The sequence below is a fragment of the Anser brachyrhynchus genome, assembly GCF_964034855.1.
Source record: "Anser brachyrhynchus genome assembly, chromosome: 2".
NCBI classification, from domain to species: Eukaryota; Metazoa; Chordata; class Aves; order Anseriformes; family Anatidae; genus Anser; species Anser brachyrhynchus.
In genome coordinates this window covers 141,233,127-141,259,259 of record NC_137695.1, presented here as the reverse complement: position 1 = coordinate 141,259,259, position 26,133 = coordinate 141,233,127, and the positions used below count along the sequence as shown (strand labels likewise).

General features: G+C 37.1%; 1 long non-coding RNA gene across 1 annotated transcript in view; it reads right to left on the bottom strand.

The window, feature by feature from the left end:
• LOC308189434 overlaps nt 1-25,504 on the bottom strand; it is a 91,178-nt gene extending 65,674 nt beyond the window's left edge. Inside the window, exon 1 of the long non-coding RNA XR_013946368.1 lies at nt 24,674-25,504. This is a non-coding gene — a long non-coding RNA (uncharacterized lncRNA). The remainder of the gene's footprint in view (nt 1-24,673) is intronic.
• Nucleotides 25,505-26,133: the final 629 nt, after the last annotated feature.

Genomic DNA, 26,133 nt, shown 5'->3' with positions numbered 1-26,133 from the left:
GAGAAGAAAGAAAAGAAAGAAAGAAAAGAAAAGAAAGAAAAGAAGAAAGAAAAGAAAAAGAAAGAAAGAAAGAAAGAAAGAAAGAAAGAAAGAAAGAAAGAAAGAAAGAAAGAAAAAAGAAGAAAGAAAGAAAGAAAGAAAGAAAGAAAGAAAGAAAGAAAGAAAGAAAGAAAGAAAGAAAGAAAGAAAGAAAGAAAAGACAGAAAGTAAGAAGAGAAAGAAAGAAAAAGAAAAAAAAGAAAGAAAAAGAAAGAAAGAAAGAAGAAAGAAAGAAAGAAAGAAAGAAGAAAGAAAGAAAGAGAAAGACGAGAAAGAGAGAAAGAGAGAAAGAGAAAGAGAGAAGAGAGAAAGAGAGAAAGAAGAGAGAAGAAGAGAGAAAGAAAGAAAGAAAGAAAGAAAGAAAGAAAGAAAGAGAGAAAGAGAGAAAGAATGAAAAAAGAAAAAGACAGGAATAACACATACATTGACCTATCATCTCAAGTTAGCGATGAGTCAACAGCCATGGAACCCTTTCTAAGCATAATGTCAAGACTATCTTTCATGTTTTACACTAATACATATCACATCTTATCCAACCCCTAGGAGAGAGGCAACTGTTACCACATCCTTTTTACAGATAGAAAGAATTAAAAAAAAAAAAAACATATTTATTAGTCATAATTACAAAAGGTGAGTGTATAAGTCAGGCACTGCGGCTCTATGTCCATATACTGTGGTCTATCCACTCAACTACATTCAGTAAGTCCAATAATACATGGATACACAGATGTGTTTAAGACATATCTGTATTCCTGCCAAAGAGGCAGGAATAATGGTGATGAGATTAATATTTTTCCAGACAGAGAAAAAAAGAAGAGACAAAAGAGAGAAACAAATACAGATACAGTTCTGCTTTTCTTCACCATGTAAATTAGCAAGTATTTCTTAGAACATCCATTTTGTCTGATACTCTGTACAATATTCATTCCTAGATACTATATTGCTAAGACATCTCTCTGAGTCACTGGTAGCTGAATTATGCAGTGTGCTCCCAAATAAATACTCAGAGCTCTAGCACCTGCCCGCCTGAAGTCTGTAAGGAAATGCATTTGTGAGTAAGGTAAGAATCTCTTAGGAAAACTGGCAATATCTCCCAAGAATCTTCAAGATGTAGGGGGAAATAGAAAGTGTAGAAAGTGTGTCATTTTCTCACCAATAATCTGCACTTTTATCTTACATGAAACAATTTTTCACAAAAAAAGTCTGCACTCCTTGTATTTGATAAAGAAAAAGAATTAGAAATAGGTCCAATTTCCTTTTGAAAGGCAGGCTTCTTCTGCTTTTGATTGGCCTTTTCCGTGACCCTCTATACAAGAAGGCAGATAATAAATATAATGATTTGTACTGAAAAGAAAACTGTAAGGATAATGGCCCAAACAGTGTAGTCTTTTATAATGTTACCATAGTAAATAATAGCAGCATGGTTCACATGGTTATACTTATGGTTGTATCAGTGTTTCCATTATAAATCCTGTTTTTCATAAGTTTATAATTTCATTTTAATAAATCTTCTCTTGGCTGCACTGCAACATAGAAGGTTTCAACACGGAACGATTTTCCTTTAATTTTTTTTTTTTTTTGCCTAGTCACAAGCCATCTGTTAATGAAAAAGAACAATTTACTTGTTTATAACAATGTTTTGCACCATATAACAGAAAGAAAAAAAAAAACTCCGAATGAAGTAATGAAATCAGGCAATTGATTAACCTATAGCAAACTGTCATCAGTCTTGATTGTGAAACTAGTTCTTTTGCTCATCTGCTAAATGTACTTTTTGACTACACATACTAATACCTCCTCCAAGCCCCCATTCTCCAGTTAAGCATATGCTTAAGCGCTCTCTTGAATAGGAATGCTTTCCAGAGCTCAGGCCCTAGAAATATATACATATTTAATTAGATGGTAGTGCTTGAAGATAATTCAATCCTCTCCAAACAGCATGTGGTTTTACTGACTTCTGCATGACTAACAGCAGTGTAGTTTTGCATTTGTGTATTAATGATCAAGTAGTGCTTTCTTCCCTCCACACTAGCCCTTTATCTTGATGGGCATGTTTGTTAATCAAGGAAAGGTGAGGGTACACCTCAATATCTGCTTAATCTTACAGCGCCTCTGCATACACCACTCACTAATTTCACTTAATAATTTTAAGTTGCACAGCCAGAGCAAAATTATATCTTGTTTACTATGCATTGCCTTGATTGGTCTGTGTCATAGCCCTGGAATTACTGAAATGCAGATATGTGTATTAATGGGGAATATTATTCATTAAACATAATGGCAGAGTATCTATTTTACTATACAGTAATATATTTTAGTATTTCACAGAACTACACTAGTCTATTTTAGTTTACATTGTTAGATATTAGCAACATAATATATTGGAGACACAATTCAACAATCTAAATATAAAAATAATATTTAAATCATTGAATGACAACATATAAATAGCAGAGGTGCATGGAGCTGCAAGATTTTAAGCCAGCATGCTTAGTGGTGTTCAGATCATCAGGTTTGGAAAATATCTGTTCTAAGCAAGACAAAAACCTGATTTGGGCAAGCCTCAAGGAATAAAATACTCCCACAAGTGATATCAATTACTGCTCTGCAATAATCCTTCGTGTTGCTCCTTGACAGAAAGGGAAATATTTTCTGTCCTACCTAACAAAAGCTGCGTATCTTGGCTGTCTGCAGCTGCCAAAACCATCCTGGCCTTCTGCAAAGCTGGGTTGGGATAACTCTGCTGCCTTGTTCAGGGGAACCAGCACCCTAATAGTGTTGTGCAAAGACCACTCTTGTCGTCAGTGGATCATAAGTATTCTGCATATGAATGTACTTTATATTCGGATTCTGGGTGAATTCTGGTCTAAAAAGAGGATTCAACTTTTATTCGTGCACCCTGAACACCAGATTCATTCTTGGCCTTTATCCTGTGCTAGAGCATCTGTACTTTCTCATTTTCAGCAGAGCTCCTGCTTTCCCACCGCTCAAGAACACTCCATGCCAAACAAATCTGGTTTATGCCAACGGCCAGTGCCTACAGGGGTGAGCAAAGGGGCAATGCAAGGCTGCAGGGTGGGACAGGAGACCCTGGGACAACCCACACATGGCCATGACCCTTACCAGATCCTTTTCCTCACTGCATGGTTTGAAGTGTAACCTCGTGTGTTGGGAATCTAATAGCTACAGAGGGCACCATGCAGGGGCCATCACAGCTAAAAGCAGAATACTAATGAAATACTATCACTTGCCTGCATGATAAACAGCTCTACAAATGTTAATTTCTCCAATGTTACTAGAAGTACAAACAGTACATATTGCTTCAACGCTGCTGTGCACGGCTTGTGCATTTAGAGGGAATGTGTTTAGTTTTTATATTTATTTACTAGGGACACAAATTTTAACAACATGAAATATTTTGCTTGTATGGTATGAACACCAATAGTTTAACATAAACTATGGAAGGAATCCAGGCTGTGTTGACATATTTTATGAATGTTATGGGATGCCAGATTGGAGGTGTACATCTGTGTGGGTTGGCCAGTCATCCCACTGCCGTCTGTGTATCTGTATGCTTAAATGAATTAGCTATTATAAAAACACTGCATAAACAAGTTTAATGCTGTACACTTCCCTTTTGCCGATATAAAAGTATCTGAATCACAGTAAAGCAAGCAAACAATGATATCCAATTGCTCTTTCACTACTCTCATGTAAAAAGTTGGAAAGCTGTACACTTAAAACCATTTCATCTTCAACATTGAGGATCCCCACTCTCCCTCTGACTCCATCTCCCTCTATGTCACTGGCAGCAATCTTCTTGCATCCCCTCATGGCAAGAAGTACCACTGCATAATCCTGCAGTCGAAATCATTACCCAGTGACTGCCATCCACAAGGTCACTCAAGGTCGCTAAAATCCCTTCCAGCCGGCACAGGCCTGGAGCAATGACTGCCAGAAAGCTGCACCAGATTGCCCTGCTACCAGTGCCAGGATACAAACATAGAAGTCAGGAACTGTGCAATACCTTAGGGATTCCTCCTACCTGAGGTGTTAGCTATCAAGACAGACTTGGGAATTCTAAGGAAAGCTTTTTCCTCCTGTGTATCTGAAAATGCTACTACAATAACTCTTTGTTTCTCTCTCTCTCTCTCCTCTCTCTCTCTCTCTTATTTATTTATTTGTTTTACACAGCACACGGCAGCAAAAGCTTTGGGTTCAGTTATTGTAACCTTTACATTTACTGGAGGATAAATGTAGACACCTCCATGGTCAATGATTGGTAAAAACTGGGATTCTCAGCACTGAGAGAAATCAGATGGGAGCAGGGAAATCAAATGATTTCTATTTCACTGTTTAAATGAATTTTTACTAGCTTGGCATTATGTACATAGGTCTGAATTTTCTGGTCAAAGGGAATAAAAAAATAGATTAGGAGAAAAGTTTGTGTTTTTACTTACAGAATTTGATCTTTGAATTAAATTAGAAACAATAAAACATTCTGAACTTTTTTTTCAGCGAACAGTTTGTAGGCTAATTTTGAATTTGAATTCATTCCAAGCATGATAGCTTAGATTTGCCCCAGATGGACTTTCAGTTCTGTTCAAATCGCTTGACAGCACCATAACAGCCATTTGTAACTAAGTCTGCAGAAATGGGCTGGCACTTGCAGCTTACTAGCATTGCTGATCTTTTTGTGTGGGAAAAGCACCCATAAATCACAGTGCATTAAAAAGGCACACACATCCCAAGCAAACATCATGGAGAATCTATTGTCCTGTAGATAAGTATACAAATAAGTGCAAAGCATCACTTAAGTTTTATATAAGGCACATATTTTTTGGAAGGCAACCAATGCAGTTTCACATGCTGTACTTTTTCTAATCTGACTGACTCACAGTCTTGTGATAGTGAGATAAGCTAGGTAGGCAAATTTTTACAGAGTTGCAATTACTGAAATTGTCATTACGCTGCTCACTGTAAAATAAATATAGATAGAAGTGAAATTATGCACAGGCTAGAAGTAGAAAGTGTTTTGCTTCTGTTTGCTAAATTAATCTCTTCCTAAATGGCTGCAGGCCAGGTAGGTTAGCATTTGTGGTTTCAAAGGTTTTCAGCGCTTGCAATGAGCCATGAAATTACTGCATGCTGCTGAAAATGGCAGCTGATGAAAGGAAAAGAGCGAATCCCAAAGGCAGAAAGACAGGAGGAAGCAAAATTACAGGCAGAAAGTCTGATTTTTGATGTTGCTCATTGTGAAATGTACACCCAAACTTTTAATAAAACATAAAACATTAATAAACCTGCTAACAATTCCTTACAATTTCTTTTGAAGTCTCAGTATAATTTCTGAATACTTATTAAAACAGGCAATGATTCAGTGGTGGCTGAGCAGTTTCTGTCTGTCGGATATGGTATATTGGTATACTAGTGACTTTTGAAATTAGATTTTTATTGATGTTTTTTAATTGAATTATCCAAAGGATTGATGTTTTCTGTTAATAACATGACCCTAAACTCTTGAATTGTTGATCAAGTTTAACTAATATTAAATTAGATATTCAATGGTTAAACACACTGTGTGATCAATGCTGCTTCACCATTGCAAATCATCTAAAGATGCTTTGGAAAAGAAACCTGGCTTCATATAGTCATGTTGCTAACAGCTAGTTCATTGTATGACATGTATATGCCACAGCAATGTCGGCATTACTCCCAGGTATGGATGAAACAATGCTTTTAAGCACTATGAAAAGGAGGATATTAACGGAAGAGTCATGCACAGCAATAGCTGTGATACTTCAGTATCACCATTTTAGTTTTAAAGGAACCCACAAATGTGCAGTTCCTCTGGGTCACTATCATGACATCATTTTTTTTTGGCCAAATTGTTTACTACTTTCAAAGACTCACAGTGTGGATCCTCTGTAATTACTTTATCATTATTAACACACAAATTGTCATAGAAGAAATTTGTTGACAAAGACAAAAATTATAATTTTCAAGGACCTAAAATTAAGAAACTGGCTTTCTATTCAAAGAATACCAAATAGATTCATAAATTACCCTTGACTCTGGCTATATTCTTGAGGGTTCTGTGCATACAGACAACTTGCTTATTTAATCAACCAAAATATAAAAGGGGGTACTTCCTAGTAGAAGTAAGTCTGCATCTAATATATTTGGGGACTGAGGAGACAAACTTTTCTGTTATGATTGGGTATGTAAAATAATGTCGGCTTTTATAGGCCCTCCAAAATGGAAAGATCTGAATTGAGCAAGGCAAGCAGCCAAGGACTAAATTTGACAGTATGCCTAGAAGGAATCAGGCATGGAAAGTAGTTTCACATCCTAAAATTTCTTTGTTAAAGGTGAATGGCTTTAAAGGATCCTTTACCTTAACATAGCACTCCTGATCTGAATTGTCTCCCAAACATATAGCAATAAGTACAATGATAAAGAAATGGTCTACAGTTAAAGGTGGCCACTAGGAGTGCAATGCAGGTCACAGCAAGGGGAAAACATAGTTCAGCAAAGGAACCTGGCAAAATCATTTCTGGAATGACACAGGTTCATCAGTGTTTCTGCAGAGAAAAAAGATGAATGGCATGGCATGGCATGGCATGGCATGGCATGCCATGGCATAGAACAGAACAGAACAGAACAGAACAGAATAGAATAGAATAGAATAGAATAGTTCAGTTGGAGGGGACCTTCAAAGATCATCTAGTCCAACTGATTGATCTCTTGAGGGCTAACCAAAAGTCAAAGCATATTAATGAGGGCATTATTCAAATGTCTTTTGAACACTGAATACTTTGGCTTTTAAGGTATTGCCCACCTAAGAGGGAAGCGCACAGAAAATTGCAAGCAGTGCAATTTACAGAGTTATTTACCCAGGGAGGTCAACTGAATTAAGGCAATCACATTGTAATTTGAATAGAGACTTAGAAAAATCACAGCCTTCCTGAACAAGTCCCCAGCTGCATCCTGAACAGTAGACCTGCAGTAGAGGATGTTGGGCAAAATCTCTTCCCAACGTAGGAATGCAATGGACAGGTAAAACTGCAGGAGTAATGCCACAGGTAAGAAGAAAGTAATTGCTGAATTGAAATCACAGGCATGTATACACACACACAAATTGTGATTTTGTGCACATAAGTTCAGTATGTGGTAATGCATGTGCAAAATGTCATGCCCTTATCTATTCAGTAGCTCATTCATACTGCACTAATCACTGTCTCAGCACCTAATTTTGAAGACTATAAATATTTTATTATCCACACAAAAATCAGAGGTGGTAACTGAGCTCAAGCTGTGCCCTGAGGAAAATAAAGCAAATTGTGCCACATAATAAAAGATAGATATAGAAAACCACTGCATGGACATAATTCATATTCATATTGAGAAGTCCTATATTATATCTAGTGTAATCACATCATTCATGATACACTGTATGCTATAGAAATAGAAAGTGTGTACTAAACATATTGTAGCCTAAGAAACATTTTTAATTACATTTTTATTAAAACTTGTAAAATAAGAAGTAAACATAGAACATGCTTGCCTCTCGGTGTGATAGGAAGAATTTACTTCTGCACTACAGAAAAAGATAGCACAGCACATGTTTGACATTTAAAAATAAAATCATGTAGCCTCAGTCTATGGTCTTACCAGACTGAAAGAATCATGAAAGCTTGTAACTGAAGACAAATAATGCTAGCATATACTAAGTCACACACAGACAAATATTAGCATTGAGCTCTATGGAAAAACACAGCAATTTTGAATCTGATTTATAAAATCAGAAATATTTCTAATTTTTAAACTTTAATACAAAAAAATCCTCTTTGCCTTAAAAAAAAAGGACAAAGAAGAGAAAAAGAAACAAAACCAGAGATAGAAAGAAAGGGAAAGAAAATGAAAGATAGAACAAGAAAGCAAGAAAGCAAGAAAGCAAAAAAGCAAGAAAACAAGAAAGCAAGGAAGAGAAAGTAAGTATACCTACGACTAAAAATTAATTTAAAAAATACTTGAGAAAAAAAAAATAGTCCAAAATAACCAAATAAGCTCAGGGCGTGAACACACTTGATTTTAGGGTTGAATTCTGCTGAAGTCCCCTTTTAAGAAATTAAACCAGTGGCAGAAACAAAGATAAAGAAATCTAAAACTGAAGCAACCTAAATACTAGCAACATCATTCCCAAGGGAATGGCATGAAGCTGCAACAGGAGAGGTTCAAGTTAGATATCAGGAAAGGTTTCTTCACTGGGAGTGTGGTAGGGCACTGGAACAGGCTCCCCAGGGCAGTGGTCACGGTACCGAGCCTGCCAGATTTCCAGAAGAATTTGGACAATGCTTTCAGACATATGGTCTGATTTTTGGGTGGTCCTATGTGGAGCAGGGAGCTGGACTTGATGATCCTTGTGGGTCCGTTCCAACTCACTATGATTCTATGATTCTGTGATCATTCATTTCTTCCTATTTGTGTAAAAACAAAGAATTTGGGGGGCTGGATACTCCATAAAGAAACAATGCTATGTGTTATAAATCGTTACACAGTTATCTATTATTTGATAGGTTATTTTATAGTGAATGCATGGGGAATGCCTAGCTGAATTTGGGCAGAGAAATAACTGGATTCTGTTTGTAGGGTGCAATGATTTGCTATACATAGTTTAAGTTTAATGCACGCAGGATTTGTAGAGGAAATTGCAATTTATCTGCAGATTCTGTGGGGGAGAAAAAGCAAAGAAGGTTCCCTAAATCACTCACTTAGCGGGCTATGCACTTTCTTCCTGAATAGAGAGAAAGGAGTTCCAGCTCTCCAAACTGCCCCTCTTTGCTACTGTAAAAGTATTAGGTCAAGTCAGTAACTTCTTTAGATAATGCATGAGTTAAAATTGTGCTTTCGAACCTGTGTGGTTTGAATATACACATTGCCTTTGTGGGTTGAAGAGTAAAGCTTAGCCTTGAGTGTTTTGCTGCTAGCGGTGTAAGTCTGTTAGCACACATTTTTCACTAGTACCAAGAATAGAACAAAATACAAAGAACACAATGTACACCATTGCATATATACAGTAAGGCAGGCTACAACTTCTGTAAATGATAGGTAGTATTTTCCATTAGATTGTAACTTTTCTCTATGGTGCTGTGGGCTCACAAACTCCCTCAGCAGGATTCATTGTGAAGATGGAGAGGTATGACTAAGTGATTACATAAAAGTTTTGATTAAAATTGTTTAAAATCAAAAGTATTTCCTTCGTTTATTTTCCTTCAGGTAAAGTTTCACAGCAAATGATTGCACAGAAACATGGTTTTATCAATCCATTTGACCTCTCTCTCATGTATTGGATTAGAAAGGAAAATGAACCTCAGAACACCTCTCTAAAGAACTGTCATATCCTGTATGGTTCTACCTAGCAGTACGCTGAAGAAAGCTCTGAGAGGTCCATCCTTCCTTCCCATAGCTGTTATTCTTCAAAACTGCTCCCTTCCTTGGAAAGCAGATTTTATTTATTCCCTAGCCATTCTTCTTCAGCTGTTGTCACTAACCGAACTCTATTTTATTTTTATTGAAGGTATTTTGCAGGAGAAATTGTAATTAAAAGAAGGAACCTCAAGTGATAGGATACAGCTTTTTCCCGTATGAACAAAAAAATAATAATAATCAGAGTCTTTGTCATCACTGAATTCAAAGCTGAAACTGAACCACATTTCTTACTCTGGCACAAGATTGATAGTATGAGCCGAGACAGGTTCTTTGTCTACATATATTTGTGAATATTCTCAGAAGTAAGGTGGTATAGACTTTGTGTGACTAATACTGGAACACTGAACCTTGACAAATTGCAAGTATTTTGGTAAAGAGCCACAGGGATGACTGAAGGTGTAGAACTTGTTTTACTGGTAGAGAATTATAAAGTTATGTTTCTTCAGTTTGTCAAAGATAATGTGAAAGAAGAAACTTGATCAGAACCTGTAAGTAAACAGCCAAAAGGCAGAAGATTTTCTCTTGCTCTTTCAACTTTCCCTCAAAGACTGGACAAAATTCAGTATATAGCAGATGAACTCTACGTAGAAATGATATAATGTCCTGAACACTGAAAATAGTTATCTATAAGAAGTTTTTACCTAGTGAAGTAATAGACATCACCTGCACTTAAAGTCTTTCTAAAAGCTAAGCCGTATCTCAAAAGCATTGGAAGCAGTGGATGAAATTATAGGTTCTATTTTATGCAGAAAGTCGAGATAAATTATCATTATGTCCCTTCTAGTTTTTAAAAAACTGCAGATCTAGAGGAAAACAAAAGAACAGGTGGCAGTTATAAGAACAGACAAATCAGAGAAAAAAATTAAGCAAGCCAAGCCAAACCTTTGTGAATTCCTCTTGTTGATTATTCAGGCCACATGTTCTCTTTTCAAAATTTGCCAAATCATCTGTGCTCACATAGGAGCCCATCATACTCAAATACATCACATTTTTCCACTCATAAAAGTAGTGGCCTTTCGGACTGTTAAAGTGATTTCTAGTCAAAAGAACAAACAAACAAGACAAAAGTGCCTCCTAAACAGTGGTATGGCACCTCAACTCCTGAAAGCAGCAGCACATAAGGGAGTAAGACCACCAACAGCACATCCAGCTGCTTTGATTACTCTGAAGCCCAAGGAGCCAGTGCCTGCTTCCTCGTGCATTGAATGGAGCCAGTTCTCAGCACATCAGAAACAAAACTTCAGCTCACATTTCTACATCCCTGCTTAATATCCTTTAGCTGTTCTGTTATCTGACTTTTATGCTGCTCTCTCCTCATGGCAGTGTGCAAGAGCAGAAGAGGTTTAAGTGTGTCCTGGCTCTGGCAAGCACTCAGGTGCTGTGGGGAAGGTGCAGAGGACTACTGCAGAGATGGGGAAGGGGAGCACATGCTCACCCGCCCACTTGGGACTTTGCTCGTCAACAGGCAAGGGATGGTTTTGTTACCTTGCTTGATTTGTGTTTGTGAAAACCCTCTCCTACTGAACAGACTGTACTACTTTTGCTGTATTTATTTCTTTCTGGTCATTTTACCAGCCTCAGTTACTGCACCTTCCTGTGCCATGGCCAGGAAATAAATGAGTAGAAAGTGACAGAATATTGCACACATTAAATGTAGGAGAAAAAAAGACAAAAAACAAGCACAACTCAGAAAAAAAAGGTGTATTCAAAAAGACATTTGCCTGCATACAGCCATTTTCAGTTGAATATAGCTGAACAAAGAGAAATATGGATATCTGCACTTGTTTTTGTCAAACTAAAAAAAAAAAAAAAAGACTGTATAGTATAAATTGTAGTCTGCCTTTAGGACCTGATTCTGATTTCCCTGAAGTACCATAACTACAATAACAACCAGGATTTTATATATGTACAGATATATATAAATCCTCAATGTGTTCACCTTTCCACACATTGCAATGTGTCCTGAGCCTAGAGAGTGTGATATTACATCCAGCTAAATTAGAGGCCAGACCCATCTTGTATGTAATGGTGTAAAAATAATGCCTGTTTGCAAAAGTTTTGACTGGCTGCATTTAAATGATACTTTTCTTAAAAATGTTTAAACTAAGAAAATATTAACAATTATGTGGAAATAGAAGATATCAAAGAGTAGAAGATATCAAAACTCTGGATCAGAGACATCATCCTATCAGTTACCTCAGCAGCGACCAATTTGTCAAAACCCAGGAAGCATATCACATTCAAGGTATTTAGAAAGACTATAAAGATGTTTTATGAAGATGGCACAAGGAAAAAAAAAAACTCTTATGAGCAGGGAGTTCAACTTAGAATTTCAAATTAACTTATTGTATGATGCATTATTTAATAAATGTTAGCATTAATTTTTGAAGAGTTCAATTTGCATACTATTACTGGGCCAAATGGTTGATGAGGATCACAGTTAAAGAAAGATGCACTGTTCATTTGGTTAAAAAAGAAAAATCAAATGAAGTCAAACCTTCATCATTACACAGAATAAAGGTGGCCTATAACTGCCAAAAATATAGAGCTCTCTGACAGATGTATTTAAAGTTCTGCTGATATTTAAATCAACTTTCTTGTAGTCTGACCCTATGCAATAGCTCAGGATCCTCTCCTAGACCCAGTTAAAAATTTTTAAAAACAAAAGCTTCTAGCACAGGAAATAGAAGCTTCTAGTCTAGTGAAAGAGAAGTAATTTAGAGTTTCTTTTAGGATGACATCTGAAATAAGTTTTCATCACCTCATCTATGACTCATTTTCTGATTTTTTGATACAAAATAATAATGAAATATTTGAGCAAAAATGTTAGTGTTAACTTACCCTAACTTATATATGTTACAACAAAAAAGTTGCAGCTACAAATAAACATAAGCATTTAGAAGAAATGAACCATAAAAGATGGTAGCTCTTACAGATTCATGGATTATTATGCTGGAAGAGATGATTGTGACCCTCTAGTCTGACCTCCTGCATAATGCAGGCCATAGGACTTCTCTGAATTAATTCCTGATTGAACTAGGGCATCTCCAATAGACTCAAAGTTCAAAGGCTCCCATTGCCTACCCCGAGCAGCCACCTTTTCCATGGTATGCAGAGCTCCTCCATGCAGATCGTAGTTTACCATGTCACCTTTGCTTTTGGATTCAGAGAAAAAGATTAAATAAAATATTTTAAAAATAGATTTCATACCCCTGAAAATCCTTTCACAGAGGAAATAAAAACCAGCAATAAGTGAAAAATGTGAAGCGTTTCCAGTATCTCATCAAAAACTGGAAAATGTAAATCAAAATGAGTTTTGGGGAGAGGGGGAAGCAAGGACTTGTCAGAAATAATATTGCAGTAAAAGACTCCAGCTATATTCTTTTAACCTCAGCACAATTCCCTTCAGGGGCACAAATCACAGTTTCTTTTCTGACATGCAGTTTCAGAGAGGTCCAAATTCTCAGCATCCCTGGCCTGACTCCACCATGAGGGGAAGAGGGCTCCTCACTTGTGTTCATGCCTCTGTAATCCTGAATGCTTTGTCACAGCTGTGAAAGGAGACTTCAGGTGCTGTTAAGAGATATCCATGCAGAGAACAATATTAATGTAGCATCTGGTGGTTCTGTCTTTGGACCAGGACTACATTCTACTTGAGACTGCACAAAACAGAACAAAAAGAAAACCATGTCACAGAGGCAATGTTTCGAGACAAAAGGAGAATAGTGTAGTAATTTCAGAGTCATGCAGTGCCATCTTCTCTTAATCACAAGGTGTAGTAAAGAAGAAAACACACATTAAAAAAAAAAAAAGGCTCATTGTGAGACAACAGCAACCTTTAGCTAGTGAATGAGACATGAGTGGGGATAACACCCTCTGGGCCTTGTACATGAAGGCAAGTAGGGTTTTTTTGAGATGATAAATGGTAGAGAGTCATTGACGAACTGTAAAGAGAGGATTCTCTTGAAAACCTGTCTTTCCTGCAAGGATCTATAAAATAGTTGTTACACAGACCAATATTATCTCATTATTTTCTTGAATTTGCCTGGCTACCTGTACCATCTGTTGTATCTTGAGATACTATGCCATAAGATGTAAAGCTGAGCTATGACTTAGACATGAAAATTAAAAATCTGAGACAAAAATCATGTCCGTACTAGTGCTGTGAATAGCAGGCAGAATGATGCCGCTGCTCATAGCAATGGAGAAAATTCTGGGGGCAAAAAGGAAAGAACATTTTCTTAGTCATGTACTGGAGTTGAAAGACACATCCATGAAGAGATGTGGTTTAGCTTTTCAACATAAAGACCTATTTCAGGGCAGAGCATTAAAATACATGTATATGATTCAACTGCCCAGAGATGGTAGCTGAAGTTCGGTTATTTGACTGAATTGCCTATTTATCAGATGCTGAGAAAATGTTATAGCGTTAATGTCTCCTAAGAGTGGAGCTGACACGCAGCATAACATTGGGAGGCCAATGTCCATGGAAGCCTTATCTGGTATTGAATGTTATGGTTCATTTTATCAGAATGGCACACTGTACTTGTAGTCCATGCTTTTCCCTGGCTACCCATCTACTGCCAGGTCAAAGTGTTGGTTATAATCTTTAAATCCCTACAAAGCTTTAGGGTCTGCAATTCTAGAGACTGCCTCTCTATTTTATGTTTTCACACAACAGTTAATCCTAGTTATGGCTGTTTCAGGTAAATGGGAAAAAGAAGCAAAGGCACCATTTAATTAAGCCGCAACTCAACTTATTTGGAAACTATTATCTGCACCATGAAGTCATTTGTAAATCATTCCCACCTGAAGAGGACTGTCACTGACTCCATACTAATGAGCTATTGGATTCATTTGCTTATTAGATATTAGAAACTCTATCCCACTATATATTTAACAGACACCTTTCCCTAAAACTATTTCCAGTGTGGATTCATGAGGTAATCTTTTCCACCATGGACTGAGTATCTTCACTAGAGAACTCTCTAAGATAAACTTCGGTTAATACCACATAATCCCATGAACGACTAGCCAAGGCAAAGAAAATATGCCCCATACTGGACAGTATAATGGTGAGAGTAACAATATTTTTACAGCATCTAATATATATAATATTCATAGCTCACTATGTTGATCTCATGGGCACTAACCCAGACATGTAAGCAGGATCAGACTTTGGAAAGAGTTTTCATCCCTCTCCATATATACATCTATGTCAAGTAGTTTAGATGAGCCAAAGGTGGGCAGTTGGGGAGGGTGTGGAACAACCCTTAGACAAGTTCTCCGTTTCATTCTACTTCAATGTTAAAGAACCAAACAAACAAACAAACAAAAATCTTTCTAGGGACTTTCTAGGGACTGTGTGACCTCTTTTGGCAACAATGTCTTAGTGTTGGTTCTTGGAGTTTCTCTAGTTTCACTATTCAGAACTAACAAGATTTCTTCTAAGTATCAACTCCATCCCATAATCCAATGAAACAGGAATTTTTCAAGGGATTAAAAAAAAAAAAAAAAAAGACTTGGCTACTCCATTAGTTAAACTTTCAAATAGTTATTATAGTTTTCCTGTTTAAAAGTGTGCACTCTATTGTCAAAGGCCACAGTATGATGCTGGCATCAAATCTGCTACTTTGAAGTAGTCTTCTCTTCTGTCTCCTGGTGTGACACTGGCTAGTAACATTTTTTCCTATAATGTTTGCCCATTCATGGAATAATGGCAGTGAAACTTTCCCTAATACAAGGCTTTGATATCTAGCTTGAAAAGTGCTGTGTTGATGTTAAGAATTCATGTTATGCTACTTGCATTTTGAAGATGCAAACTAAAGTAGCAATAGTTCTACTACAAATTTTTGTAGATTAATTTACAGTCACTATACCTGCATAATCTGATAGATGTCTCATTTCCAGTAAAGAAAATATGGGAATGCATTTGGAAAGTTTTGAGTTCATTTAAGCAAAATGTACTTGAAACTGTATTTTATAGAATAAGAGTAACTGTTTTACGACAGATTATGCTAAAAAAGAATCCACATGAACACACCTCTGTTGAGCACCTTTTTCAAAATCAAATATCTTAGCTATTTAAAATATATATGCATAACGCCAAAAGTAATTAAACCATATTATGAACTAAATCCTTGCCAATTTTTTCTGTTTACTCTGCAGCACTTTTCAAGTTACGCAAATGCTAAAAAAATCCTCAATAGAAAAACCCCAAACAGCTGAACCCCTATCTTTGAATTTTTAGTTTAAAACCTCACATCACTCCCAAGCTAAATCCTTGAAGCTCTGGATGCCAAGTTTTAGACTTGTGTATTTTTTTTACTTCTGATTTTAAAAGTCAGAAATGAAAGTTCATAATGCAAGTAATTACACAATTTAATTATTGCGGTGCCACTATAATTTACAATGAATTCTTAGACTGTGAATACAAAAACTTTGCTGACCCTTTTAAGATCAGTTCTTCCAATAACCCTTGCTGCTTAATGTAATATTTTTTCATTTATTCACATTTCATTCCTCAAGGAAAAACCATTAGGATGTAACTGTTCAATGTGATCTAAGGCAATCTAGATATACTTTAATATGGTAGATATATTACAGATACTTTGTTAAGGTTAATTTAAGTTTTTTTCTCTGTTAACATTCTCTGTCACTAACAGAAAAATGGCCAAGCTGAAATGTGTTGCTAAACTGTTCAATATCTGACTCTTGATACCATCCGAAGCACTACTTGCTTTGTACCTGGAAACCACTATTTGCAGGGAAGTAGCTCAAAGGGAAATATTATCTTCTTTTATTTCTGTTACAACAAAGTCAGGTGGCAGTCACATTAATAAAAATGTTTGTTGAGTGTAAAAATTCCAGGATCTATCAGTTGAAAGATGTCACCCATTAACATGGATTGCATTATCAATGGTGTTTCAGAAGATTCTGGATTGAACAGTCTTTCAGGTTCTAACCTCTCACAGCTGTAGTGTGAAGGATAAAAAGTATTATTCATTAAATAAATTTGAAAAACTCCAAAGTTAGTATTTTTATCATCTCAAGTACTTAGAAGCTTTAATTATCTATGCTTGGTATTGATAGGTGAAATATTAAGTATTTAAAAGCACAGCCTGGTAGCAAAGCTGCCCTTTTGGTTTTGGAAGAAGTATTTGAACATATGGCTATTTCTGTATACTCCATGATGCAGTCCCTGACACCTGGTTTGCTCTCCCAGGACTGACTTCCATCAGAAGAAGTAAGCTATCTCTTGGCTCTGAGGCCAAGATGTCTCAGGGCCCCACCTGGCAGCATGGGGTCCTAGGTCGTTTTTTCAATTTGATGTTTTTTCAGCTGAAAGTACCTGATAAACGGTGAGTTCTGCCACAGCCCAACCGAGTAATATAACAGCACAACACTAAAAACATATTTTGCATGCCTGGGAGCATGAAAGAGGCTTGAAGGTAATGGTGATATAGAGAATAACTTTGGGCCTATTTAGGACATAAAAGTAGTTCCTTTATCTCTTTTTAGGTCTAGTCTATGCCATTCATCTGCATCATATGAACTCTGAACTCCCTCAGAAAGAACCAAGAGAGAAATATCATCTCAGCTCATAACAATGACAGCTCAACAGCACTGCAGGGATATCACCCTATTTCTTATCTGAGTCTCACTATTCGGAAACCTAACAATCAAGGACAGAAACTAATTGGCAGGTGAGATTTCATTAAAAGTATCCAAAACCCAAAGGAAAGGTCACTAAACTGAGTTAAACTAACTTATAAATGTTTTAATGTAATACATAAAAAAGTGAAACAGTTTGGAGAAACAAAGAGTTCTGTTCTACTGCTGTGTTGCCAGACCCAGTACAGAGGAACAAATTATGCATCTTCCAAGAATTTTGGTCCTTTGCCATGTGAGTCAAACAGTCCTTGAAAATCCAAGACATATACCCTGTCTAAGCATTGGCACGTGACTTAAATAGATTTGAATGTCCACCTCTACTATTATTGGTTTGATTTATTGGTTGTTACTATTATTGGTTTGCGTTATTGGTTTGATTGCATTCCATTACCTCAGTTTTGCATTTCAGTATCTTGTGCAAACCATTGCATATCTCAGGAAAACGCTGCTGCGCATGTGTAGAAGGAACTTTTTGCTTATGCTGAATGGTAGGGTAGAGTTGAAGAGCACAACAATTTTGAATACTAATAGGGTTGCATGAGTGATGTCTGATACATTTTATTAAAGTTAATTTTATTTTAACATTAAAAGGTTGCAGAGAAAAAATATTTATCAACATTTTTTTCAGTGTATTTTCTTTATTTGAATGATTGTTTACAACGTTTTAGTTACTTGTATTAAACCTTAATAAGATCATATAGAAATTAAAAACAGGGGTTATAAGTGAGCTATCAATTAACATAAGAATCAATTTAATGGTAATTTAAATATCTAACTTATAATTTTTGCATAATGAAGTGGCCTGTGGGCTTGAAGTCCTAATCATGTCTAATTAATTTAAAGGATGTTACTTTTTATTATCATTGAAATGTCTGACAGGTGATAAAACATTTAGGGTTGCAGCCGCAAACTTTTTACATCAGCTATAATATAAGGCGACAGGTTATATAAACCCTTTCTCTGAAAAATGAATATTTAAGGAAAATAGTGTTAAGTGATTTGGATCAAATTCAGCCGTGGTAGAAGTGGGTGAGAGTCTCATGGAGAAATTATGTGTGCCTACGTGAGGGCTCAGTTTTATCCTATCTTTCAGTATGAAGTGAATTTTGAAATTCTGGCTGTGCAACACAAATGGGAGTCCTTTTGAAATGAGTGTACGTATCACACAAGAAAATCTTCACCAGGGCAAGCTTTCACAGACCAATTTGATTTGTTCCGGGAATTTGAAGAAAAAGTTCATCTAACTGTATCTTAATATGTGGTATCTTTTACAGAAAAGAATGAATTGGGGTGAAGACAACCCTAGCGCTCTCCCCCTAAGCATGATTAGTTGTTACCTGCAGTGTGTTTGTTGCCACATCTATCCAGTTTTGCAAGTGGTCTATATGTGCCCTGACCATTTGGCATCACAGTATGCTGGTATTCAGTGTCTGCTAGAGCCCTCTGTGCCCTCCACCTCCCATGAGACTCCTGACCCGATGGCACCGAGGATAAAAAGGCTCTGTATGCCTTTTAGTAGTTTTGCTTATACATATCCAGGTTGTAGAAATCTCTAAAAGTGGGAAAAGATGGTCATAGAGTATATGAGGATAACACATCTCAGAGAATTACAGTTAGCATTGCATAGGTGATGGAGTGAGCCTTCACAGGGCTGTCTAAGGGCTGTCATCGAGGAGAACTGCAAGCCCTCTCCATGCAGCCAGGAGTCTGTGCCTACTGGCTGTTTGAAAAGACAGTCAGGGAAGTTTTCAGAGAATCACGAATGGCTGAGGTTGGAAGGGACCTCTGAAGATCATCTAGTTCAACCCCCTTGCCAAGTAAGATCACATAGATCACAATGCACAGGATGGCGTCCAGGTGGGTTTTGGATGTCTCCAGAGAAGGAGACTCTACAACCTCTCTGGGCAACCTGTTCCAGTGTTCTGTCACCCAAAGCAAGTATCTTTGCCAAGGAAGGTATCAAGTAATGATGTTGACGGTAAAGTAATGAAGCTATATGGAAACTGGGACTAGTCTACTTCTAGAAAATGAAAGAGCAGTATCCTACTGGGCTGTAAGGAGCATCTGTGTGATCTGGGCAACTCATGCAGCTAGGTAAATCATCAGAAAATTTTCAAAACTTATCAGCTGTCACACCCAGCCCACAAACCATGGATGCAGCTTTCAGGAGTTACGGAGTTGTTGTCCTCTGTTCTGTGAGGGAAACCCTATGGGGAACCCTATGGGGAACATACAGTTTTGTCTCTTCCTGGGAAGAATGAGGCTGAAGGAGGAAAAATACTACGTGACAAGAGTGAAAAATATGTAACAGTCCCATGGAAATTAAGTGAGGAAATTTCCATGAATTAAATTCTTGAAAAATATTACTACAAGAAAATACAGTGTAGCCTGACCTCAGGGTGAACTGCTATTGCCATTATATACATACTGCATATGCCTGGGCCCTCAGGCTCAGGAGATGTCTCAAAGCAACAGAGCCTGTTGAATTCAAGGTTCCAGTTAGATCCATAAGACTGAGTTGTTACAAACAACCTACAATGTTTCACCTGGTCTGGGAAGAGTGACACGGATTTTTCTCTATGTCTTCCAAGCAGCTGAAGAGAAGATTACTTTTTGCTGTCCTCAGTGGATAAATTCTTCCATGATGGCTAGCCTTTCAGGAATGCAAAACCCCTCACTTTCATTATAATTTGGAAGATAAATGTGATTAGATATTAGATTTTTCAGAAGCACTAATGTCTTTTTTGAATAACCTAACTTTAGCAACCTACTTAAAGGTTTAAAATAAGTGTAATAAGATGAGTCAATTTTATGTTGAAAAGTGATTTCTATATTATGTAATTCAATATAAATCATAAAGGGGAAATTATATAAACAGGTGAAAAAATGAGAGAGAAAATTGGGAAGTAAAAAAGATAGCATTAGAGGCAGGTTTGATTAGAGGCAAGTGTTGAAATTACTGGGACTACACAGATAAGGAAAGGAAACTTGTGCAGGGATCCATGAGGACATGATCGAATGTTAGGAAAGAAACACAAGTTTCAGTAGTAGACATACAGGTCATTAGAAAATTAGAAGGAGGATGAAGAAACTGGTACAGAGATAATTATGTGTGGATGAGTAGGAGGCAAGATCTGTACAAAAATCTTCACATCATGCCATATGAAATTGCCTTGTGAATAAACTCTTCTGACACAATAGATTCCATAAAATAAAATGCCATATATTCACCTACAGTGAAGACGGAGGTGCCAGACTCTTTTGCATTGGCCTAAATGCAACTAAGACAAGGGAAGAATGCAAATGAAAAACACATTTTTTTTATAGAAAGATATGCAGCTAATCGTGTTCAGTTATTATCATAGAAATTACGTGTTTTCTGCTTTAGCTATATTCTGCCACAGTTAATAATTAAAACACAAATACATGAAACACTAATTTAATGGCAGACTTTGTAATTACACAAGTACCGTAAGTGTTTGTTTTGTAAACACATGTGAAATCCTTTTGTACATACTGTAATTAGGACATCATAAAAATCAGAGACTATCTCAAAAGGAAAAACTAGCCCGCTTTTTTTTTTTTTTTCTGAAACAACCATAAGTGTATGGGAGCCACCATGAAAGCAGGTGTTTCCCCAAAGCCTTAACGTATCTAAGCACGTCAGTTAGTCAATGCTAGTCTATCGCTGATTCTATAGTTTATTTATTTTTTACAGAAATTTTGTACTCCTTTCTGTATGTCTTACATCAAAACTTCAGTCATTGCAGGGTCTGAGCAGGGCAGGGTCATGCTGTTGGCTCAATCTGCTCCACCTGCTCCCAGAAGTCGGAAGAAGCCCCACACAAAAGCAGTGGCACTCATGTGCTCCCCAAGGAAAAGAGAGGGTTGCCAAATCCACCCTGATGTCTGAACAAAAGTAATTATGGCTCTGAGGGCAAAGGCCTTAATTTGAACAGTCATGGGGAAGGATTTGGATTTGAATTCTGTGGTGGGTTTCTCTGTGAACAAATTCAGCTTTTGGAAACCCTTGTCTCCAAAGAGTTTGTCCAGACTGCAATTTTATGTTACGCTCTTGGCCAAGTGTCTCTTATTCTGTGTCAATTTCATAGTAAAAAGTAATTGGGGAAATGAAGTTGGACAGAAGACAGATCTAAAAAGAAGCAACTTGCAGAAAGAAAGCAGGGAACATGTTTCAGAAAGAAAAGAGCTGTGCCAAAGGAGATCTGGATGCAGGATAAGGAAAGCCCTGAGAACAAAAAGGAGGGCAATCCACAAAGACAAGTGTTAAGACAAGGAAGGAGAAATAGGAAGGGAAGGGATAGAAGGTCATCTGCAAGACAGGAAGAAAATTAGACAGGTGCCAGTTCTTCACCTAACCCCTTTTTGCCTTTGATAGTCATCCTCCTCAGTTTCCTAGTGAAACGCTGGCAGTTTGCATGAACAAATGAGCTCCTCTTCATACACATCAAACCCTGGCCACCTAAACAACTACTTTTGTTTTCCTTTTGTCAGTTAGGTTTTGATTTTTTTTTATGAAGGAACCTTTGTATGCTTGCATCTGGACTTAATTTTATTTTAAAACAGGGATGGTGTTTGACAATGATACTTTTCAAAAGAAAACATAAGGTGGGATTGTGCTGTGAAAACCTGGACTTGCAGCCCCTGGACTCAGTATAAGCACTGCTTATCATCTGAGGCTTTTCCATTTCTCACCATGCTCAGCATTTCGTTTTCATCTGAGAGTTAAATCTCTATACAGCATAGGGGCTGGGATGATTTTTCTTGCTTGCCCCATCACACATTTTCCCAGAGGACATCGCTGTGAACTCAGTTTCCAGTGGGACTCTCCTGGCTCAAGAAACAATCTTCTCTGGCTTAAGAAGCAGAATACCTACCTGGGCCCCCAGAGCCCTACTGCACACCATGCAGTTATTTAAAATATTAGCCTAGTTTCCTGTTCAGAAGGGACAGTGTTTGCAAACTGTTCTAACACATAATTAGGTTTGAGTGGATCTTTTTTTTATTACTATTATTTTAATGACTTTATTTCTTCAGGTCACCCTGCCTTCTACTAAAACCATTCAAAGACCGTTTGAAAGCCATCTCTGTCAACACACTTCTCAAATCAGCATCTGAACAACCAGACAAGCTGCTTCTATTGACTTCTGTTGCTGCTTCAGCACATAAAACATCTTCTCATTTTGTATCCCATCTTCACCTGCTCTTGTAGTCATGTAGCCTCATTTCAATGTTTCCTTTGAAATTCACTCAATCATCAGCAACTGGAATCTTTTCTCAAATCCATCCATGCACAGTTCATGTATCCTGGTGAGTCTGCTCATTGATGCTTATCTCTGAGCTGCTTTCATTGTATGAGGTTTTTACATTCACACCAAGACTGCTCTAAAGGTATACATATGTACATATAAGCAGTCCTGCAAACTGGAAAAAAAAAAATCAAAAGGAAGCACTGCAAATGCACCCACTCCTGAATCTCTAAGGTCCAGCCACTGCAACAGAGGATATGTTCACATCCTCATAGATAGAAGGAGAATGTCAAATTTAGTCAAAGTACTCTCTCCTTACTGAGACAAAGGCATCAAAAGTGTGCATAGTGTGTACCTGCATTTACTGAATGGCAGAATTATAAGTTTTGTTAGTGCCCTTGTCTCTTGCTTATAATTCTAAACTTTCTATTTTGTTTTTGTTTGTTTATTTGTTTGTTTTTAACAGCTAGGGTGTGCTAGGATAATGTTTTCTTAGAATTACCTGTTACGATTTTTGTATTTCTTTACTGAGTGGCAACAGCTCGGAGACCAAATCCATGTTTGTACAGTTAGGCTTGTTTTTCTCCAACTGCATTACTCTGCATTTATTAGCACTGAATTTCATCTCCCATTTTACTGCCCAATTACTCAATACTGTGAGATCCTTCCACAGCTCTTCAGAGCCAGCTTTTATTTTTACTACACTGAATAATTTATCATCATCATGCTTTATCAGTCTCTACCACCTTTTCTAGATCCTGTATGAATATGCTGTATAGGATAAGCCTTAACACAGATCTCTGTATGGTACAGTTTTCTTCCTCTATTGACCATTTACTCCTACCTTTTGTTTACTGTATTTTAAGAATACATTTACTGGTGAAAGATATTTATCTGTTCTTGCTAGAGGCATGACAAGTAAGTTTTCACAAGTAATTTTGCTGAAGAGCCTTTGGAAATCCCACACTGCAGCTGTTGGCACAACCTTGTGCACATGCCCAATGGCTCCCACAAATATATTACCTAGTAGACTTCTAAGACTGAAGTTCCCGGTACAATAGCCATATTAACACTTCTGTCTTTATTTGTCAAACTATTGTCTGATTCATTTTGTTTATGATAATTTTAACAAAGAAGTTGAACCCTGGCTTCAGACTTACCGAGCATTCAGGAGCCTGTTTTAAAAGCTGGCATCATAAAACCTACTTCTCCAGAGGCAAGAACAAAGCTGTGAGGGTTGAGTCATATTCCAAAATCATGGCACAGTTTTATTGTAACATGTATCTGTACACCTACAAACCTATCTAAAGATCTGTTATTATTCAGAATATGAACAAATACAAAAATCTCTTTTTCTGACATTTCAGTTTCAGGCAGACTCTAATACATTCCACATGAAGGTTCTAGCTAGCATTGAAGCCATAGTGAACACAAATTCAAACAATTTCTTTAGTTCTCCTGTTGCAGATGGATTTTCTATGGATGCTCCTTACATCCTCTAGTCAACCATTGGTCTTCCAGATCATCAGAAAGACTGTTTGCTCCTGAAATACTGGAAAAAGTACTGGCAACTGTATTTTATAGTTCAGCAAATCTCCTTTACTTGCTGTTCTACTGTAACAGCCCTTCCTTGACCTCTTTAGTGTGTCACTATGTGCTGTGTGCCCCAGATGCAGTGTTGTTAATTTGTGATACCTACAAGCATTTCACCTTTTGCCCATATACACAGCCTCATGACTGGAACCAAAAGCACTGATGCCATCCAGGTTAGTTGGCAGGTAAGAATGGATGTGAAAAGTGTTTAGGATCGGCTGGGTGACTCAGGCTTGCCCATGGGTCTGTGTGCAGTAGGTCTGTCATGCCGACCTCATGATTTGCCTCCATGCTTGTCCCCTTTTCTTCCCTGTTTATCCCTTACCATCTGTTTTATTCAGTAGGTATTTTTGCCAAAAGAACCAGTAAAGATAGAGGGCTTCTTCTCTAACACAGAGAACAGGAAGCAGAAAATCTTACCTTTACAAAATCGACTACAAAGAGCTTGCAGCTCAGGCCATTCCTGCCTCACCACATGCTGCAGGCCTCATGCTGTGTAAATGCCCTCAGCTCACATCCTCTTCCACATTTGCATTGTAACCCCCTGTCAGACCCAGCCCTTTCACTGAGCCATCGAACCTTTATGACTGAATTTATGTTCTCACCTCTGTGTAAATCTGCTATTATGTTTCTTTAAGTATGAACTTGAGGAACTCCCTTAAAGTCTTCATATCAGGCACTGTGGATAAACATTACTTTTCCTGGCCACTGTTTCCTGCATGCATGCTTCCAGTGTGGTGTAAAACTGGAAGTGTTGTTATTTAAATCTGATACAAGTAAGTTCTGTACCACCTTTTAAAGGAACTTCTGCTAGGCATTTACCGGAGAATGAGGCAAAAATATTAATAGAAAGGCCTATTTTGACAGTACTTTTTATTCCTATCTTTTGCCCTGAAGAGCACAGCATAGACTTAAGAATAAAAAATACAAATAAACAAATAAATAAATAAACCATAATAAGAGTTTGAAATACCTGCCAGCCGGAAAAGAAGGAAATGAAACAAAGAATAACAATCTGTCACCTGCATTGTCTTCCTTTGCCAAACAGAAAAAAAAAAAAAAAGAAAGAAAAAAAAAGAAAAAAAAAGAAAAAAAAGAAAAAAAAGAAAAAAAAAGAAAAAGGAAGCCTTCCTCTGCAGGGCATACTAGGTCAAAGAGGCTAGTAAAAATTCAGCAGAAGTCAGTAAGGATTAAGCTATTCAGAAAGAAGATACAAAAATATAAGGGAGTGTCTGCTTTTTTCATCTCTCAGCTATATCACCTCCTTTCTTCACTGGGTCTGCTTACATCTTCTTCTCTACAGTTTTCATCCAGCTTCTTTTACTTCGGCCGTATACTGCTTTTGCCTTTCCAATTTCTCATAAACTGGACTTACTTTCCAACTGCCAGGGCATCAGACATGAGTTTCTGTTTCACTGAATATTTGTTTTCCCATACGTCCAGCCCATTTCTACACAAAATGAGATGGCTCAGCACTCTCATCTTTTCAAAAGCAATGCCCTGTGGAATTAAAATATTTCTTTTACTACCACATGACTTTTTAATCTGTGTTGTACTCATGGAAATTTTCATGGGAAAAAAAAATAAAACTAATCTTAAAAGAATACCTTTTAACTGAATATGCCAGGCACCTCTGCAGGGGATTTATTCAGGAATCAGAGCCTTCTATAGCCCTTCATGTCAGATGATACTCAGCTAAGGTGCACTACATGAAACAGGAGTTCAGTTTTTCTCTCATCAGCCACATACATAATAATCGATAACCGAAGCAGTTTGTGAACGTAATAGAGCCCCAAGAGTGATTTTAAGCTTGTATTCACTACATGGCCATCTGCTGTTATTTCAAATAGAACTTTTATTAACTTTTACATTTTAACCTCAGCATTTCTACAAAGGTCACAATTAAATATTAACACTTTAACTTGCAAAAAAAATTAATCATTCCTTTTCTACTAATAACACTTGGTCTTTGCTTCTGTATATGTCATAAATGTGATAAAAAATGTTGCTAGAGTGCAAGGGAGGTTTCATCAGCAATCTGGTCAGTGAGGTTAGAAAACTTATT